Source organism: Mustela nivalis (assembly GCF_964662115.1).
Source record: "Mustela nivalis genome assembly, chromosome: 6".
NCBI classification, from domain to species: Eukaryota; Metazoa; Chordata; class Mammalia; order Carnivora; family Mustelidae; genus Mustela; species Mustela nivalis.
Window position 1 is genome coordinate 68,456,492 of NC_139025.1, and position 22,272 is coordinate 68,478,763.

Consider the following 22,272-nt stretch of genomic DNA (forward strand, 5'->3'; position numbering starts at 1 on the left):
GTAATCAAAATGGTGTATGACTTGCACAAAGACAGAAATCTAGACCAATAGAATAACATAGAAAGCCAAGAAATGAATCATTATATATATGGCCAAAAGACGACCTACAAGGCTGTGAAATGTAGTCAATGGGAGAAAAAACAGTCTTTTCAACAAACAGTGTTGGGAAAACTGATTATCCACTTTCAAAATAATAAAGTTGGACCTTTAGCTTCCTTCATATGCAGAAAGTAACTCAAAGTGAATTAATGACCTAAACATAAGAACTAAAACTATAAAACTCCTAAAAGAAAAGATAGAAGAAACCTTCATGATATTGGATTTAGCAATGATTTCTTGGACATGAAAAACACAGACTTAAAAAGTAAAAAAAAAAAAAAGAAAGAAAAACTAAGCTACATCAAACTTAAAAAATATTATGCATTAAAGGACACAATCAACAGAATGAAAAGGAAACCTACAGATTTGGAGAAAGTATTTGCAAACCACATATTGGAAAAGAGGTTAAAATCCAGACTATATAAAGAACTCTTATAACAAAAAATGAAATAAACTGATTAAAAACATGTACGGGATTTAAACAGACATTTCTCCAAAAATTGTATATAAATGGCTAAATGTATATGAAAAGATACTCAACATTACTAATCAATAGAGAAGTACAAATCAAAGTACTATCAAATATCACCCAATACCCATTGGGATGGCTACTATTAAAACAAACAAACAAACAAACAGAAAATAACTGTTGGCAAGGATGTGGAGAAAATGGAAACTGCATGTGTTTGTGGGATTGTAAAATGGTGCATCCATTTGGAAAATAGTATGGAATTTCTTCAAAAACATTAAAACTAGAACTACCTTATATTATAGCAATCCCATTTCTAGGTTTACATCTAAAATAATTGAAAGTAGTGTCACAGAGAAATATTTGTACATCTATGTTCATAGCAGTACTATTCTCAATAGCCAAGAGATGGATATATATTTTGGATATATATATTAATATATATGGATAAATAAAATGTTTTATATATATATATATAAAACAGAGTATTATTGAGCCTTAAAAAGGAAGGAAATCTTGATATATGCTAACACATGGATGATCCTTGAGGACATTATGCTGAATATAATAAACCAGTCACAAAAAAGACAAATACTGTATGATTCCACTTATATGAAATATCAAAAATAGCCAAATTCATAGAAGTGTAAAGTAGAATGTGGTCATCAAGGATTGGAGAAGAGGAGAAAAGGTGAATTGTTTAATGGGTACAGAATTTCAGATTTGCATGGTGAAAAAACTCTGGAGATCTGTTTCATAATAATGGGAATATATTTAATAATACTGAACAACGTACTTAAAAAATGGCAAAAATGGCAAATTTATGTTATGCGGGTTTTATTAACATATATATATTTACACACTACTCTTAAATAACACTGTACAGATTAAAGTTGATTGATTCCTGAGGCTATTTCTGGTTTTCGCCTGGCATTGATTCCTGAGGCTATTTCTGGTTTTCGCCTGTGAATCTCTGCTCCAGTAAGCAATGATTCCTTGTATTTGCCTGTTTATCTCTCCAGTCTTTTGGGCAGTGGTTTGTCCTCTGTTCTCCTTTGTGTTATAGATGTAAGGAAGATTATCAATTTTTTTTCAGTCTGTTCAGATACACATACACACACAGGCTAGTAAGTTGGCCCTAGGACAGAGAGGTGAACAGAGTAAGGCAACTCCAACTAAGGCAGCCAAGATCAGTTGTCCCCAGCCAAACTGCTGGTTAGTTAGCAGTAATAAATAATTGTAATTTTAAGCTGATAAATTTTAGAATGGTTTTTTATACAGAAATTATAATCCAATCCAGAAGGAAACAAATTGAGAATTACTTATGACACAGATTTACATAATCTCAGGAATAGAAAAGAATTACGTAGGAAATTACAGATTATATAATAATCATTTATTTTTTTCTCTGCCAAATTAATCATCAAATTGATTACTTTTAGGTGTTTATGTACCTTTTATCCACTTAGGTGTTTATGTACCTTTTATTCACTTTAAGATATTCAATTTCAAAATGTGACAAATTTTTCTTATCTCAGTATTATTATCAAGGTAGATTTATGAACTCCTTGGGATTTTTATGGCTATTTGAAGTTTAACGAAATGAATATAGTTATTTTATATATTTATATTTTATAAAATATATTATATATAACTTACTAGACCCTGCATAAAGATTTGGATATATATATATATATTTTTAAAGATTTTATTTATTTATTTGACAGAGAGAGATCACAAGTAGGCAGAGAGGCAGGCAGAGAGAGAGAGGAGGAAGCAGGCTCCCTGCCGAGCAGAGAGCCTGATGCGGGACTCGATCCCAGGACCCTGAGATCATGACCTGAGCCGAAGGCAGCAGCTTAACCCACTGAGCCACCCAGGCGCCCTGGATATATATTTTTGAACAAACCAAATAAGCTTAATAGTTATATGGGTCTTTCATTGTGTTTGGTTAGACAGTAAGCAAATGACACACAAATATATTATTAAAATATTGATAAATTCCACAGCAAAGGAAACAGTCAACAAAACCAAAAGACAGCTGATGGAATGGGAGAAGATATTTGCAAACAACATATCAGGTAAAGGGCTAGTATCCAAAATCTATAAAGAACTTATCAAATTCAACACCCAAAGAACAAAGAATCCAATCAAGAAATGGGCAGAGGACATGAACAGACATTTTGGCAAAGAAGACATCCAGATGGCCAACAGACACATGAAAAAGTGCTCTGCATCATGAGGCATCAGGGAAATACAAATCAAAACCACATGAGATATCACCTCACACCAGTCAGAATGGCTACAATTAATAAGTCAGGAAATAACAGATACTGGCGAGGATGTCAAGAAAGGGGAACCTTCCTACATTGTTGGTAGGAATGCAAGCTGGTGCAACCACTCTGGAAAACAGCACAGAGGTTCTCAAAAAGTTGAAAATAGAGCTACCCTATAATCCAGCAATCACACTACTGGGTATTTACCCTAAAGATACAAATGTAGGGATCCAAAGGGGCACATGCACCCGAATGTTTATAGCACCAATGTCCACAATAGCCAAACTATGGAAAGAGCCTAGATGTCCATCAACAGATGAATGGATAAAGAAGATGTGGTGTGTGTGTATGTATGTATGTGTGTGTGTGTATATATATATATATTACATTGTGTAATATATATAAAATGCAGAAAATTATATATAATTATATAAAATTATATATATTGTATAATGTAATATATTACACATATATATTTGAAATGGAATACTATGCAGTCATCAAGAGAAATGAAATCTTGTCATTTGAGATGACGTGGATGGTACTAGAGGGTATTACGCTGAGTGAAATAAATCAATCAGAGGAAGACAATTATCATATGATCTCCCTAACAGGAGAAATTTGAGAGGCAACATTGGGGATTTGGGGGGTAGGGAAGGAAAAAAATGAAACAAGATGGGATCAGGGGGGAGACAAAACATAAGAGATTCTTAATCTCACAAAACAAACAGGTTTCCTGGGGGAAGGGGGTAGGGAGAGGGTGGTGGGGTTATGGACATTGGGGAGGGTATGTGCTATGGTGAGTGCTGTGAAATGTGTAAGCCTGATGATTCACAGACCTGTACCCTGGGGCTAATAATACATTATATGTCAATAAAAAATTAAAAATTAAAAAATAAAAATATTGATAAATTCTTCCAAGAAAACAATAAGATTTTTGGAGAGAATATAAAAGGCAAGCCTAGGGATAGATGAGGAAGGCTATTCTGAGGACTGTTCTATTCTGTAATAGAATAATAATATATATTATTATTTTTTATCATCTAATAGCTATTACTTATTGAACTCTCAGTATTCTTAGTATGTACTCAATATCATTCTTAGTATGAATTAAACTATTTAGTTTTTTTAAATATTTTTATTTATTTATTTGAGAGAGAATATGAGAGAGAAAGTGAGAGAGTACAAGCAGGGGGGAAGGACAGAGGGAGAGGGAGAGGGAGAAGCAAACTCCCCTATGAGCAGGGCAGGACCCTGAGATCATGACCTGAGCCCACAGCAGATGTTGAACCAACTGAGCCACTCAGGCATCCCATAAACTATTTAGTTTTTAAAACCTATGAAATAGGTATATTACTGCTTTCATTGAACCAATAAGAAAACTGGGATAAATATACAATAAATAACATAGTTATTAACAAATGACAGTGCTTGGATTTGAACCCATGAAATTTTGATATAAAAGTTAAGATCTTAAGGGTTAATTGGTACTTTTGATTACTGAAACTATGTGTGTGTAATATATATGTGTGTGTGTGTATATATATATATATAAATTACACATAAATGCATGTATATATACATAATACACATATACACCCTGATTAATTCAGACCTAATGAGAAGTTACCATTATTGTACTAGGTATTAGAGATCTATAATTATATATATTAGCTAGGCAAGGATGTGATGGAGAGTATTAAAGTTACATAATTCCAGCAAAAAGATAGTAACATGAGCAAATTCCCAATAAAGGAAGAACCATGGAGTGATTCTGAAAGTGAAATAAGGGCAACATAGCTATGGAAGCTGTTAGAGGAAGAGTTCTATGAGATAAAGCAGAAAATACCAACAATTTCCACCATTCTCAAGGTATGAAGCCATGTTTAGGCTTCTGGTCCTTATACATATTATACAAAATGGGAAGCCATTAAAGGACCTTCAAAAAAAATAGTGATAGTAATATATGTCTCTGCAAACTTTACAACAGGTGCTTTTAGTTCAACAAGTCTAACTTCAAAGGAACTTCATGTCTTCAATATATGAATGCGATAACTTTTAACTATTTGTCACATTCCAATTTATTCATCATATTAATCATTCTTAAAGTAATTTGGGGGAGGAGAAGGGAAGTAATTTCAGAGGGAAGGGAGAGAGTAAGAGAAAATCCCAAACAGGATCCATACCTAGTGTGAAGCCCAGTGCAGGGCTTGATCTCATAACCCTGATACCATACTTGAACCAAAATCAAGAGTTGGATGATAAACAAATGAGCCACCCCGGTGCCCCTTAAAGTAATTTTTTGCCATCTCTTTTATGTGTTACTTTTTAAATTATGACATAGTCAAAATTATACCACATAACTATGTGATATAAATTTTGATTTATTTCCTGAAAATTTTGCTCTTTCTGGAAAGTTAGGATTATATAATATGGGGCATATTTTTCCAAAATTTTCCCTTGCTCTTGGAAATACCACAGTGAATTCTTTTTTTTTTTTTTTTTTTTTTAGATTTTACTTATTTATTTGACAGAGAGAAATCACAAGTAGATGGAGAGGCAGGCAGAGAGAGAGAGAGAGGGAAGCAGGCTCCCTGCTGAGCAGAGAGCCCGATGCGGGACTCGATCCCAGGACCCTGAGATCATGACCTGAGCCAAAGGCAGCGGCTTAACCCACTGAGCCACCCAGGTGCCCCCTACCACAGTGAATTCTGAGCAAATTCTTACAACTTGATTTGACTCCTGAATTTTTCAGGGAGGGGACAGGGACACTACTCAAAGCACCTTTTCTATCCACAAGAACAGGGAAGGATAACAGTAACAGAAAGCAACAGGATCAGCACAGGTATTCTTCTCAGACTATCCAAGAGTTAAGGGCAAAAGCAGCATTACCCACCAAGGTTTCCCCTTCCGCTTCAAGGTCTGAAATCTAGGAGAATTTGGGTTCTGGGCTAAACTAATGTTTGCAGAACACAATGGTTGTATTAAACCAGATCTTAAAGGCTCATCTCACCCATTTCCTTGGTTTTCTCTCTCCCCAGATAAGCCTTAGTGTCTGGCTATCAAGGATTTATATTCCACCATATACTCTCCAAAGTTAAAATACTCTCAAAATCATGATTTTTGAATGAAAAGATCAAAGAATAACTGATTTGACTATTTCAAAAATGTAATACAGGAAATCATTTGTTTTAATGGTAACAGAAAGGACTTTGAAGGGTGTTGCAAATACTCTAGTTCAAATGGGAACAAAATCCTTTCTGAGTATTACCTGTTGGTTGGAATTAGTCACATGTTCCTGCCTAACATGACAGCAGGCCATAAAATTTTATCTTCCCTTTGGCCCAATGAAACCATTGGCTAATTGAGGTTAAAAAGCATACTGTCCTCCTGCCTTTTTCATCCATGTATACACATTGACTATATTGGAGACTGGCAGAAAATAGGTACTTACCAACTTTAGGTTGATTGAATTAAATGTATGGATTAGTAAAAGAGTCAGTCAGTCTAGACTCAGATTAGAGGCAAACTGCCATTGTCTTCCCCAGGTCTTACAGTGATTTATGAATGATTAAATTAATATATTAAAATTTCCTTGTCCAGTATAATAGAAAGTTGTGTTGCTCTGTAATAGAAAAGTCAGAGCTTTCCAATTTGATAGTTCAAAAAAAAATGATGAATAATTGGGTTGGAATGAAACTGGTGTTATACAAAACTGGAGAAATGACACATTAAAGAGCTCTTTCTTAGAAATTTAAGTGATCCCTCGGTCAGTAGGAACAGTAATAGCTTTTTAGAAACCCGCTGTGGTTGAGAATGAGCTGGCCATCCATGAGTGGTTACTAGTGGTCTTTCTCACAACTACATTGCACTGACATTAACTATACCCTATGGTGGTAGATTTTGCAGAGAGGTCATACATAGAACACATTTGGTAACTGAAAAATCCTACCACCTGTGGAGCTAATCTCTATGATGCAGGTTTAATTGTTAGATTGGCATTTCTTTTACAAGATGCATCTTACATACCAAATGATCTTCCTTCTTTCAATATTGTTCTCATGCCTTTATTATTCATTTATTTTATTAAAAAATCCTATCAAGAAACATAAAATAACCATAATTATCTCATTTTGGTGTTAATACCTAAATGCAACATCTTTATCTTTAAAAAAAACATATTTTCTAATGCATATTCATTTAATTTCCTTATTTTATGTTAGTAATATGGCATGCATTAAATCAGTGTTTACTTTTCCCTGTTTAACTTGATTTCTTTCCTTATTCTGTGATGTTCAAGACATGAACAATATTTACCTGAATTAGATCACACTGAGTCTCTAATTTCATTATTTTTACTTCTCCTATAGTTTCAAGTTACTTGTGTAATGTCACTATCTGTGATTTTGATGGAAATATTTATCTCTTCATAGCAGAACAATCAGCATTTACAACCAGCGTTTACAACAGCATTGCTCAAAGTATATTCTCGGGGCCAGGAGTACCAGTGTTAGGAAGGCAAATTCTTGGGCCACACCTCAGACTGAAAGAATTTAAACATCTAGGGATGATGTCCAGAAATCTGTATAATCCTCAGACACACTACAATGTGAGAACCGCTGCACAAGGGGAATATAATTTTAGCATATTCTGTTTCAGCAAAATGTAGCAAATGCTTTCTATTCATTTTTTTTCTCTTTTTTGGTGCTTTTAAAAAATGTCACTTTATGTGGTTTTAAATAATATTATTAAAAGACCAAAACAGAATCGTTAAAAAAGCAAGCAGAAGCAGTATTTGAATCACTAATGTTTAACTTCAGGATACAACTAAAGTATTTTGCGGTGTCTAAAAAATGACATATATACGTCTGTGTCTTCCTTTGTCAGAACAAAATCACTGTGTATATTCCAACACATCAACTAAATCAGTACCTTAAGGCATATTTGTAATGAATAAATACCTCCAATTGTATATTGGGAATGAGAGAAATGTTCCAGGCACTAATGAGGCAATTTTAAAGTTGGCCTTCAATAGTATATTTTTGTTAAGAGTGATGTGCACCACAACCTGAGAATGAGTCAGATATTAAATCAGAGTCACACAAAAGAAGAATGAGATAGATTACAGTTATTTATCTTCATTTGTGCTTTAGGTATTTCTGTTGCCCTTTAAGGCATTTATCTAGTGGATATTCTATAAATAATAATTAATAATGATAACAAATTGTGCCTCAGTTCACTGTAGATAACTGAGGCCATGCCATAATATTAATATTATAGTGAAAGTAAAAGGTGTTCATTTGAGGGAACTCTATTCATAAATGAATAGGACAGATCCATAGATGTGTAATTACCAAGGGTGAAGAAGTAGCCAGTTGCAGAGAATATTTGGAAAGGAATTGGTGGTATTGGTAAGGTACCCTAAAGAACTGTTATAAGCATTTTCTTTACCTCAAGCCCTTAAATAAATTTAATTTTCATATAAAAAGATATGGAGCTCATAAAAAATTAAATCATTAATAATTTTATAGTGGCATACCTGACAGTTCTGACAGCCACATGTGGTAGCTTAGAACTATATTCCTTTGCCAGCTAAAATATTAATAGAACATTGACTAACTATCTTTTCCACGGTCTATAAGGCCCAGAAGTTATTATGAAATCTGGGTTTGCCTTCAGGGGATTTGGTTTAGTAACTATACCAGCAGGTAGTTTTTGTATATTTGCTTTCTGAAGGATGGATAATTTTTGAAGCAAAGGCAGAGAAGTCCTAATAAATCATATCTTTATGAAATATTCATTACATCTGTATATTCTTTACAAGGCTTCTGTCAGAGAAATTAAAATAAAGAATGATTAAAAAAACATTTAGTAGCAAGTTGACAAGGTACTTTATAAACCTAGAGAAGTTTTGACTTCTAACTAGAAAAGTTTTCAAAAGAAATTCTGTCCCCTTTCATTAGACAAGTAGAGTAAAATGGAATCAAAAAGCAAAGGAGTCCTAGAAATAGCTAAATTGTCTTTTTTTTAGAGGTAAATTATCTTGTACTACTCTGACATTACCACTTTTACCAGAGGATTCATAATGGTCACTGCTTAAAACTAATGATTTGCTGAACACAAAAGATTAGTAAAGGTAGAGCAGAGATCCAAAAGACCCTCAGGTCAGGCCGAAAGAAGCAGGCTTATTGCTATATCCATGTATAGTGTTAAGAATATAGATTCTGGGGGCGCCTGGGTGGCTCAGTGGGTTAAAGCCTCTGCCTTCTGCTCAGGTCATGATCCCAGGGTCCTGGGATCGAGCCCCACATCGGGCTCTCTATTCGGCGGGAAGCCTGCTTCCCCCTGTCTCTCTGCCTGCCTCTCTGCCTACCTGTGATCTCTGTCTGTCAAATAAATAAATAAAATCTTAAAAAAAAAAAAAAAGAATATAGATTCTGGAGTCTAACTACTTGGGTCCAAATTTCTTCTCTCAAAAGTAACAATTTCTCTCTGCTTCAATTTCTCACTTGTTAAATGAGACTGTTATTAGATGCCTAGCTCACGTAGTTGTTTTGAGTATTAAATGAATTAATATATGCTAAGTGATAATTGAAGAACAAACATAGTGCAAATTTTGGTTATTCTAAGGGATAAGAAGATACACCATCCAGGAATTCCAGATGAATTGATGACTATGCCTGTTTTGTTTTCATTTTGTATATTTTAAGTCTTATAGTTAATCTCATATGTATATTTATAATATATAAATATATATATTATATACATATAATATATAAATAGGCTTACAGCACTCATGGCTTTTGGTTAGACAGAGATGAAATGCATTACACATGGGCCACTCCCACCCTTTGCTCTAAGATCATCTTAAACGGCGAACCTATGGCCTAAAGTCCCTAACTTAGTGTGAAATAACACTATTTTTTGCTGGATGGTGCCAGTACATCATTGTCCAGCTTTTAGCCAGACCCTCTCAGAGGATATGTACTCTCACGGATGCAATTTTCACATTCTTAAGATTCATTTCTAGATAATTAATGACTGTCTTACCGCCACTCCAGTTTAAATAGCTCATGTGCAACCTGCTGAGAAACTCTTTATTTGGGCATAGAAATTAATGATGCAGACCATTTTATTTCTCCCAAGTGCAAGGGTCTATGAGAAATAAAAGGATAATGCTGACAGACAAAGTAAGTTATAGTATCACACCACTGTGGAATATTTCAAAAAGCTCCCGTTGTCTTAGCAGTGCATTTGCTTCTGACAGTTCATTGTAACTGTAGAATAGTTAAAGGCAGGAAAAAGAGAACCATTCTATAGCTAAAAATTAAGAATATGATTATTTAAAGCAGAATTTTATATTATACATAGAATTTGGCAAACATATAAAATAAATTCTCATCTCCTTAGAAAAAATGGAAAGGTAACTTAAGATAAAAATCCTCTTTTTCATACTATTTCTCCAAATTTGACCCCAAATTATCTAAAGTTGAATCAAAAACATAGATGCTGCAGATAGGAAATTCTTTTTTCAGGTTCATTAATGCATAATACCCTAAAATTATCACAATACAAAGTTATCACTTTGAGTAGCAAACAACATTCAATCTGAAGCAAATGAAAATACTATATCCTGCATGCTATTTCAGTCTCATTTTCTGGCCTTCTATTGGGCTTAAAGTAGAAGGTGAAGGAAGTGGGTTTTAATAGGAGCCATTATCCTAAATTATTAGGGAGGCACGACTGAGTGAAAAACACTGAAGCTGGGACATCTAGTTCAACACCATGATTCCTAACTCACTCCACTATATCAGACAAAACTTTTAGCCATAGTTATTTTGTTCCAAAATGGTGACTTTACAACTTACAATATTGAGTCAGTAACATTTGTGTGGCTCCACTGTGTCTTAGGCATTGCCGTAAGTCCTTCTTAGACTATATTGAGTATTAAATAACTTATATCCATAACCTTTGATAATAAGGTCAACTCTACATTCATTAGCCCAGACCTATGATTATCAATTGTCTTCCCCCATATCATCAGATCACATGAACATTGGTATGTTCATTTTGAACCTACATAGAACACTCACTGAAGGAAGTATTTAATTATAGACAACCTGTGTTTCGGGATGTGGTTTATACCAATTCCTATACATAAATTTCTAACATTACTAATGACATGATCAAACTATCCTCTCATGTTAATTCTACGACTTGTTCAAAGGACTCAATTTTACAATTAATCTCAATTTTTTCTTTGTCATTGATCTTTTTTTATTTGTGAGTTCTTAATGAAGAACAAAGTTATATCAAGAAAAGAATTTTAATATAAATTAAAGATCATTCATTTTTCAATGATGCTTAGAAACCTGACAGTTTAAATAAGAAACATTAAACGATAGATATTGACAAAAGCACATTAATAAAATTTTAGTTCAGTTCTTAACATTTTCATATCTAGTTCTTAAAAAATGTATATAGATTCTAACTTTATGAGAAAATCTTTCGCACCCTGACCTACGCCAGTGTGAATGGCTTTCTCTTTACACCTCTGAACTTAGAGTAGGAAGAAAAAAATTAATATATATATATATAAATATATATATACACACACATATAAAATTTCACTAGTTAAAAAATTAGCTTGCTAATATATAGTTTGTTGCAGGTAAACTTATCACTGCTGCTTATTTTGATGGACAAAATGAGAAATTTTCACTGGCATTTTCCTCTTAAGTTATCAAACACAATTTTAGACAACCCTGTTTTCCTGGATAAAATTCATGGGTCTCAGCACAGATATCTTAGAAATACTGGAGTTTTTCAAAGTTACATAGTTATATTTAAGACATACCTATACACAGATGATTATTGACAATGGCCATGACATTTTAGGCAAAATTGGAAAGGATTCTGCTCCTTGTCTTCATAGTAAAAGATCAATCACAAACAAGTAACTAAATTTTTATTATATAGAGTTTAATTTCCATTCTTTTATTTATTAATCTTTTAAAAAACAGGCCCATAGGTAAGTATATTAATTGCTCAAAAGAAACATAATTTCAGTTCAAGGGAAACTGAGGTCTTTGTAATATCAATTATCAGTCATTATAAAAAACAGGTAATATAAAATGACAGTTTTTTAGTTATTCCTTCTAAAACACAGTGTGTACTGTAAGCATAAGTCCAGACGGCATCCAGCACATTTGGTTTAAGACCCAAGTTCACAGTGATTCTATCTCTCACCAGCCAAAGGCTAGTTGCTGAGGTCTGACATTGTGCATATGTTCTCCTCAGCTCCCAACTGAGAAAACATGCCCCAAAGCGTTTCCCTTCCTGAGATTATATTAAAAATCCATACCTGTGCTAGCAGCATGAGCTCAAGTTGATTATTGTTCTAGATCTGTGACTTCCCATTTATCCTCCTAAAGATATAAATGTGTGCTTTTCAACAGGCCACATAACACAGGAACTGAGAAAGACAAGATTTAGTAACAATAATATACATAATACTCTACTGAGATTGAATTGAAAAATCCACATTAAGCTCTCTTAAAATATATGGAGCAGAACATATAAGAGAGGCCAAAAGCCCAAGTGCACACAGGCACGGCCGCAGTGGTATACCCATCCTTCCTAATACTGTCAACGTCAATAAAACCCAAGTTTCTGGGAAAGATTTGCCACATTATGTCTTGATGTACATTTGTTTTTGTATTTTACTCCAAAAGGTAAAATAACACTCTGTGAGATTTAAAAAATAAGGGGGAAAACATGAAAAAAATGCTCAAAAATAAGAAAAGTGGCTAAAGTTAATTGAAATGAGGATTTTTTTTTCCCTAAGTACTTGTACACCACTTCAAGTTGGAAAGCACCCAGGAAGTTAACACCACATTTACATTACTTGAATTGTGACTCTGACCTAACATTTCCATATTGGAAGACATATTTCATTTAGGAGGCAGCTTATTTGATTTTTGAGAACTACAACTGATAGAAAATTTAGACTTTATACTCAACCAGGATCTGAAGAGCTATCCATAAGTCTTAGTAGCCCATCTCAATATCCAACTGCTCTATCACATAACATGACTTCAAATACCATATGACCAATATCATGTCACTGTACCACTCTTCTTTTTTAATTTTTATTTATTTTTTTTAATTTGTACCACTCTTTTCAAAGCAATCTTTAATGAACTCCATTGTAGCCCATATTTTAGGGTTTCCAGATCTTTCACCAATTATCAATTGCATTTAATAAACTTAATTTGTCAAAGTTCATCTTATACTGTTTCAAAAATTGAATTTTCCCTCTTGTATTGGGAGATAAATATTCTTTCTATTATAGGGTAATTTATTTTTTATTTACTACCAGCACATGTGCCCCCTAAATACCATCTAAAGCAATGAGTTCTCTAATACTAGAAGTATTCTATAGATCTTGATATAAAGTTGGGTTCAACTTCAACTAATCACTTTTAAGGTGTCTTTGGGTATCTGTTACTATCTAAATTATATGTATTAACAAAAAAGAAATGAAAAACAGAGCATGGAAGCTAAACAGTGTGGTTTGGGTTTCAAATGTATAGAAAGATAGATAGATAGATAGATAGATAGACAGACTTTATTTATTTATTTGACACAGAGAGAGGGGGAGAGAGCAAGCACAAGCAGGGAAGCGGCAGGCCAGGGAGAAGCAGGCCCCACTGAGCAAGGAGCCCAGGACTCTGGGATCATGATCCAAGCCAAAGGCAGCCACTTAACTGATTAAGCCATCGAAGTGCCCCTATAGATATATTTTTTTATCTAAAGGTATAGAATTAAATGTTTTATTTGCCTGTGGCACTTTCAAAGCAAAACTCTCTTCAGAATCAGCTGAGCCAGCCTGAGGCTCCAGTCAGTATTTAGTAGCTAGCTAAACTCCCTCTTTTCAGGTTCAGGTATTATAGGCACATAAGACTTCTTAGATATTACTTTAGAATGAAAATATTTATTTCATATGCTATTATGATAATTAATGAGATAATTTATATGGACTACTCTTAGAAATTTGAAAACCATAGGCAGATATTTTTTCATATCCTTTGTGGAACCAAAGAGGCATACATAAATAATACAACCACAGAAGTATTATAGTTTCATATGTTTTTGTTTTCTGACTACACTGTCCAATGTTTTAGAAGAGAGGGAGGAGATATGTGAATCCATTTTTTTTTTAATTAATTTTTTATTTTTTATAAACATATATTTTTATCCCCAGGGGTACAGGTGTGTGAATCACCAGGTTTACACACTTCACAGCACTCACCAAAGCACACACCCTCCCCAATGTCTACAATCCCACCCCCTTCTCCCAAATCCCCTCCCCCCACCAACCCCCAGTTGAGAAGAATAAATGAAACAAGATGGGATTGGGAGGGAGACAAACCATATGTGAATCCATTTTTTAAAAATGCACTTTTGGAATAATCAAGTTATAGAATAAAGTTTCCACAGCTTATTCAGAAATGTAAAAAGAAAAAAAGTAAAGTAAATGATTGATTCTAGCTCATGGCATGATATAGTCTATATGTATTTTCTATGATTTAAGGATTTCTTCTCATTTTTTTTTAAGATTTCATTTATTTATGTGACACAGAGAAAGAGAGAAAGAAGAGAGCAGGGGAAGCAGTAGACAGAGAGGGAGAAGCCGGCTCTCCACTTCAAGCAGAGAGCTTGATGCAGGGATTGATCCCAGGACCCTGGGATCATGACTTGAGCCAAAGGCAGATGCTTAACCCACTGAGCCACCCAGGTGCCCCTCTTCTCCTATTATAAGAGGGAGGTGAAATCAATGAATCAGTGATCAATGAATCAATTACTTACCAATCAAATGAGGTAAATGATCCACGAGGAGACACACACCAGAGATACATGGGGATGTAGCAAGGTGTATGTCCGTGGGCCAACCTTGTGAAGGAGAAAAGTGGGAGAGAAAGACATTCCATATTTACTCTTCTGCTTTCTTCTCACTTTAAGAGTCTAGTTGAAAATAATTTCTCTATGTAAACTTAGGGAAAATCACTTTTGGATTGTGTTACTAACATTTTACCAAGTGCTAAAGCTCTGTCTGAAATGAAATACCCAAAATAAAAGATACTATTTTTATAGTTTAATCTCATGAGGTCAATTAATGCCTTCTCTCCAGACTGACACTTTGAACATTAGCATTAACACTGCTGTCTTTAAACCATCCACATGTACAGCAGATTGTTGATGGCTAATAAAGCACAATGTTCAGCTGCTGCCTGAGGGCAGGATTCAGAATTGCCATATCAATGCATAATCACATTTTCATTTTTTAGAACAAGTTGCATTACTTAAAAATTAAATTACTTTCATATCTGTCATTTTAATATCTAGATTAGATTTATGGTTATTTAAAAACTGAATATATTATCCAGTTATATATGTTGTAAGTAATTAAAATTCTTGTAATGTGTATATAAAATTTAAGCTCAGAAGGATTATTGTTTAGGAAACAGCTAACAATTAATTATAGGAGTTGGCCAATACCTATTACTAAATGAAAGTTTACTTAAATTTATTGGTTTGTTTATAACCAAATCCTCCTTAACAGAATAACACAGATAGGATCTGCCACTATTACACATATAAGATAGATATAGATAGATAGATGGATGGGTGGATAGAATGATGAGAGGGAGAGATACAAAGTGTATATTATATTAAAATTCCATAGTCCCAGGATGCCTGGGTGGCTCAGTCAGTTAAGCATCTGCCTTTGGCTCAGGTCAAGATCCCAGGGTCCTGGGATCAAGTACCACATCAGTTTCCTTGCTCAGTGGGGATCCTGCTTCTCCCTCTGCCTGCCCCTCCCCCACTGCTTGTGCTAGCTCATGCTGCCCTCTCTCTCCCCGAAAAATAAATAAATAAATAAATAAATGATTTTTTAAAAATCCATAGTCCCTTCTTTTTACAGTGAGATGTCTTCTACTTGAAGGTCCAAGTTATATTTTCTCAGTAGTAACCATGAAATCTATTCTAAAAATATTATTTATATTAATGATAAATTTACTCAATACACAACAATCAATCTTCTCTGAATAATCTTTCAATACACTGATGTTTTGGGAAATGTGAATGCATATACATATTCCTAAAAGAAGTAACTTTTTTGATATTTTAGGAGGTAGAAGTCATGGATAGCCAGTGAAGACAGAACATTCTAATGCAAAGTCCACAGTTAGAGGAAAGGCATCTCTGGAAAAGAAACAATTGAGTAATTGAAAAACAAAAAAACTTAAAGAAATCAAAGGGCAGACAACAAATAGGAATTATTACACACAGCAACATAGAGAATAAATTGTTTTTGTCTTCTAATTGGAGTATGTTACCCATATTCATTCAATATAATTATTAAAATATTAGGATTTTGACCTGGCATTTTATTATGTGGTTTTATTTTTTTCACCTGGTCTATTTGTTTTTCTCTCCTGTTTTGTGTCCTTTCAGATCAGTCAAATATTTATTATTGTTTCATTTCACTTTTACTTCTATAGCATGGTAGTATTACATTCTCTTGCTATTCTTTTAGTAGTTTTATTACTATACAACCTTGCCATAATAAATCTAACAAAAATTAGTATGTTTATCCTTTCTTGACAAAAAAAAGATAGTTATAGGAGATACTTTTAAAATAAAGATACAGAAGGTTTAAAACTGAAAGAATAAATATGCCATCCAAACACTAACCAAAGGAAAGTTGATACAGTTATGATTTCAGAATACTGATTAATCTGTGAAGGCAAGCGACTGTTGGAGGGCACAAATGGGTATCTGAGGTAATGGTAATGTTCTTTTCTGGAACTGTGTGCTATTTACATGAATGTGTTAGCTCTGTAATAATGCATGGAGCTATACTCCTAGGAGTTGTAGTATTTATATATAGATATAAAATATGTTTATAGAGACATGAAATACATACCTACATATGAAAAAGGTATAACATATGAATACATAATATATCTACATGTAAAACTGAAAAATAAAGATAGATAATACCAACTTTGAAGAAAATGTAGGCCAAGTAGAAGTCTTTTATGCTGCTGGTGAAAATGTAATTTGGTGCACCTCATGAGAAAACAGCATAGTGATATCTTTAGTATAAAGCTGAACAGACACATATGTGATGACCCAGCAATTGCATTCTTAGGTATGCTTGCATATATACACCATAAGATATGTAAAAGTGTACGCTTGATGGCAATCCTTTTAATACTATCAAAATGGAAGCACCTCAAAAAAAAAAAAAAAACCATAGTATAGTAGATAAACAAATGGTGATAAATTTAAATGCAACAACTATGGAATGTTGTAAATTAAAAGATGCCTAGAATCACTACTAAAATATCATGAACAAATCTCACAAATATAATGCTGCATAAAAGATGAGTCATTAAAGAGCCTGTAATGTGTGATTCCATCTACATGGAGTTTAACAAGAGAAGTGAATCCATTGGTCTATCTCATTTTGAAGTGAAAATAGAGGTTTCTTTAGGGTGCAGGAATTTGTGATTGGAGGAAGGTAACTTGTAGAGGGAAGCTTTCATGACTCTGGTAAGTTTCTGTTTCCTGATGTGAAGGTTTCATGGAGATATTCACACTTTCTACTTCACTGAGTTTTATACTTATGAGCTGTGTGCATGTGTGTGTGTGTGTGTGTGTGTGTGTATCTTCAATATAATATTAATACCATCACAGTATAATTCAGAATTTCAAATATATTTGAATTAGCTATTCTTTTTGGAATAAGAAAATCGAGATGATAGAAGTATATATACTTATCTTTACTCAAAAAAGAAATTAAGCTTATATATCTAGGAAACAATATGGCGTAAAAAAAAAAAAAAAGGTCATGGACACATCAAACTGTATATTTATTTATTTTTATTTTATTTTTTGAGAGTGAAAGAGAGAGAAAATGAGTGTGGGAGAGGGTTCTGGTGGGAGAGTCCCAAGCAGACACCCCACCGAGCCCAGAGCCCAACACTGGCCTCAATCTCATGACCCTGAAATCATGACCTGAGCCAAAATCAAGAGTCTGACACTTAACCTACTGAGCCACGAAGGTGCCCTGAAATTTGTATACTTAAAGCAAGGAAGGAAAACAATGAATTTCTAGAAAGAGGACTTGCCATCATTTAACTATTAATGAAATACAAAAAAAATTAAGTCATTAATCACAAGCATTTTAATACCTATAATGTATTAGCATGCACTGGGAACATAAACACTTAAAAAATGTTTGTGACTTCAAGAAACAGAGTTCAGTAGGAAAACTGACACACAAAGAAGCAATTACATCATGATGTTTCTATTGTTATTAAAACTAATATATACATGATTAAATATATATACATATAAATGCAAAATCATGGCTGTTGGGGCCTCAAGAAGTCAAATGTGATTTGAGAGGGAAAGTAGTGTTCTTCCCCACATTTTGAAAAGAAGTAATCAGATATTAAAGCATTCTAGGAGTGAAGAATGGCAGTTTTGAGAAACCATGATGTGAGAAGATGTGTAAGAATTTTAATAAAATTACAACATAAATATGGATGTGAAAAAAAAGAGTGAACATAATGTCAGTTTATATAACTTCTGAACATTTATGTGAACAGATTTAACATCACTTTCTGTTTATCAATGCTCAAAACTAAATTGTACTATTACAATGTGTATAGACTATTTCAGCCAGATTGTCTTTCTACAGTCAAAATAATCTAGGGAATTCTGTGATTTGTTGCACAATCCTGATTACTTATACAATGGAAGTAACTTTCTGGTTTTCTGAGAATCAGCAGAAAACTACGATTCAACTATTTTAATTAATGATTTTCCATAATGACCTCCTTAATTGTAAATGGGAACCAGAACAAATACCTAATCCAAACTCAACAAATATTACTTAGATGATAAGGATGATGATGATGATGATGACTGATGATGACAACGGAGACAAAAACAACTCTTACTGTGAGTTTACTGGAGTCCAACCACTCATTACTCTCATTACTCTGCTGTGTGAGTGGTGGTTAGAGATGCTGAACATCTTGCCCAAGCTCACACAGTTGTACAGGGACAATTTTGAATTTAGCTATTTTTGACACCATTATCTATGCTCTGACTTACTATATTTCTCTATGCCAGACACTGCTAACTCTGCACCTGGAACATGATTTTCTAAAGTTCCCATCCCAGAACCTTAACTATTTAAGATATTTCGCTTAAACATTTTTTTAAAAAACTAATGTTGGGAAATGCTGCATACTCTAAATTCTCCATTTGCATATTCACAATGCATCTTATCATATTAAAGCCTCAGTCATATCCTTATTTAAAAAGCCTTTTGAACAGTGTTTCACCGAGACCTCCCAAAATTATTTGATCATAGGATCCTTTGTATTTTTTAAATATAGTGATGTTTTAAAACCTTGATGGTAGATGGTAGATGGTAGAAATGGTATTCCCAAAGAACAGGGGAAAAGCCGTGTTTCAGAAGTCGTGGTAAAATGATTAAGCAATACTTCTAAGTAGAAATGTACATGTTTCCAAACATGATTTATCCTTTACTCCAATTATGCAAAAAGCAAATACATATATATATTTACATATATACACACATATATGTAATGTTTGTGTGTTTTGTGTGTATATGCATATAGAAAAATTAACAGTAAAAAATTATTAGCACTTAGTAGGGACTAAAGCTATTTCATGAACTTTTATGTTGATATATTTAATTATAACAACCTGATAAGGTTATTATCACAATTTTATCCCAATTTATTATCATCCTAATTTTACAAATGAAGAAAGCACATAGCAGAGTCAGATTTGAATATAACCAATATTCTAAAGCACTAAAGCTATGCCTTTAAAATAAACCAACACTTTACCCTCATTTTATGTATTCTAAACTTGTGGAAATTTACATATATTAAACCATCTAATTGGAAAAAAGTTGTGAGGAAAGATTAATAATAAATATGTGACACAAGCAATTTACAAAAACAGAAATTAAAATGTCACTGAACAAATAAAAGTAATCTCTCTATAAAATACAGAAAACTCAAGATACCTGATTTTATTTTATTTTTATTTTTTAAAGATTTTATTTATTTATTTAATAGAGGGATAGAGAGAGCACAAGTAAGCAGAGCGGCAGGCAGAGAGAGAGGGGGAAGCAGGCTCTCCACTGAGCAGGGAGCCCAATGTGGGGCTCAATCCCAGGACCCTGGAATCATGACCTAAACCGAAGGCAGCCGCTTAACCAACTGAGCCACCGAGGTGCCCCAAGATACCCGATTTTAAACAGATTTCAAGAGCATTTTAAAAATTTAGACATAATAGCATATAGTAAAGTATGCAAATAAAAAGTTTAAAAAACGTATGACCATATACTTGAAGGTGGGCAGAATATAGGACCCCAAAACAAAATATGCCTTTTTGGCATAAAGATTATGCTGAGCTAGTTGTTTTAAAGAAACTGCAGATGCAGAAAAAGCTCTGAAAACTTAGTAGAAATTACTGTTTTATGAAAGACATTTACATTTACAAGGAAAATCCCCATTTGTAAGGGTGTCTTCCTTTCTGTACCAGGAAGAGGAGATGATGCTAAATCTCTAGAAATTTATCCGTGAAGAAGGCAGGGTCTTAAATCTGTATAATTATACCTTCTTTTACTTTATTGCCTGAAAACCTTCCATAACTGCCCCTCTGTTCTCCTACCACCAACCTCTATCACTAGCTGGAGAAAGAATCCAAAGTGGTAATCTGAGCCATTTTGGAGAGTTACTCAGATTCCTTGGTGCTCTCCCATGTATATAGCAACTATAAATGCTTTCACACTCTTGTCTATTTTTCTCCTGTTAATTTGTATTTTATTATGGGGTGAGGGGAGCGTCTCAGCCAAGAACCTAGAAGGGCAGAGGGGAAATTACTTTTCCTCCTCAACATACTTGACACCCCAGTAGGGTTATAGAGCATTCACAGCACCATAAAAGGTCTTCTTGCACCTTTCCCCAGTCCCTTCCCTCCCCGACTATAGGCACCCACTATTCACTTTACAATTCTTATGGTGTAGTTATACTTGTTCCCAAACATTTTTTTAAAAAATGGAATTGTAAACTATGTACTCTTTAGGGTCTGATTTCTTTTCTTCGACATGATGTTTTAAAAAATGTTTCCATGTGTTTATGTATGCTGGTGCCTTTCTTACTTGCTATTGCAGAGAAGTATTCCTTGTGTGAATAACTCACAATTTGTTTACTCATTTCTGGTTGATGGACATTTGGATTATTTCCAGATTTGGGCCATTATGAATAAAGCTATCATAAGCATCCTTGTATAAGTCTTTTAGCAAACATATGTTTTAATTTTTTGTATAAAATTATAGTTGCTAGAATTCAGACTTACATATATTTAACTGTTTTCCAAACTGTTTTCCACAGTGACTATAGAATTCACATTTCAACTAGTAATGTATGAGAGATTTAGTTGCCCTTTATCCTATTCATTATTTGGTATTGTTTTTATTTTAGAAATCCTACTGAAGGTGCAGTGGAATCTCATTCTAATTCTAATTTACATTTTCCTAATATGTAATCATATTGATCATCTTTTCATGAGCTCATTGACTATTTGCATATCGTGTGTGTGTGTGTGTGTATGTGTGTGTGTGAAAGTGTCAAAATAATTTTTCTCTTTTTAAAATTGGGTGATGTGCCTTTTTATTGTTGAGATTAGACATTCTTAAGTGGGACATGCACAATATTTTACCATTAAGTATGATGCTTGCTTTAAGATTTTGCATGTCTTCTATCAAACTGAGGTAATTTCCTTCTATTCTTGGTATTCTGAGACTCTTTAACATGAAGAAGGGTTGATTATTGTCAAATTTTTTCCTGTGTCTACTGAGATGAGCATTTTTTTGCCTTTATATTATCAATGTCTCCAATTACAATGTTTTTTTAATACAAACTAAGTCTTCCTGCAAACTTAGTCAAAATTATTTTTCATTTTTACGTCTTTCTGGATTTAGTATGTTAATATATTCTTAAGGATATTTGTAACTAAATTCATGTAGATTATTTGTGATTTTCTTTTCTCTTAAGTTCTTGGCAATGTTTGGTATTAGTCTTATGGTGACTCAATAAATTGGTAAATGGTTCCTCCTCAATTTTCTGAAATAAATAAAAATCATTTCTTTACTAAATATTTAAAATAATTTTCTAGTGAAGATATCTTGGCTTGATATATCGTTTTTAAAACTGTTTTCAAAAAAAAAAAAAAAACATCAACAAAAAAACTGTTTTCCAAAAAGATGAAAATACAAAATTAGAAAGGAAGATATTTCTATGT

General features: G+C 33.4%; 1 long non-coding RNA gene across 23 annotated transcripts in view; it reads left to right on the forward strand.

The window, feature by feature from the left end:
• Positions 1 to 22,272, forward strand: part of LOC309866446 — a 297,614-nt gene that overhangs the window by 76,128 nt on the left and 199,214 nt on the right. For 4 of the 23 annotated variants that reach the window (XR_014312667.1, XR_014312669.1, XR_014312670.1 and 1 more), the window contains one exon: positions 2,578 to 2,649. The exons of 17 other annotated variants lie outside the window; for them this stretch is intronic. This is a non-coding gene — a long non-coding RNA (uncharacterized lncRNA). Of the gene's footprint in view, positions 1 to 2,577; positions 2,650 to 16,039; positions 16,315 to 22,272 lie in introns of those variants that run through there. 2 more of the 23 variants (XR_014312682.1, XR_014312683.1) reach the window with 2 other exon arrangements.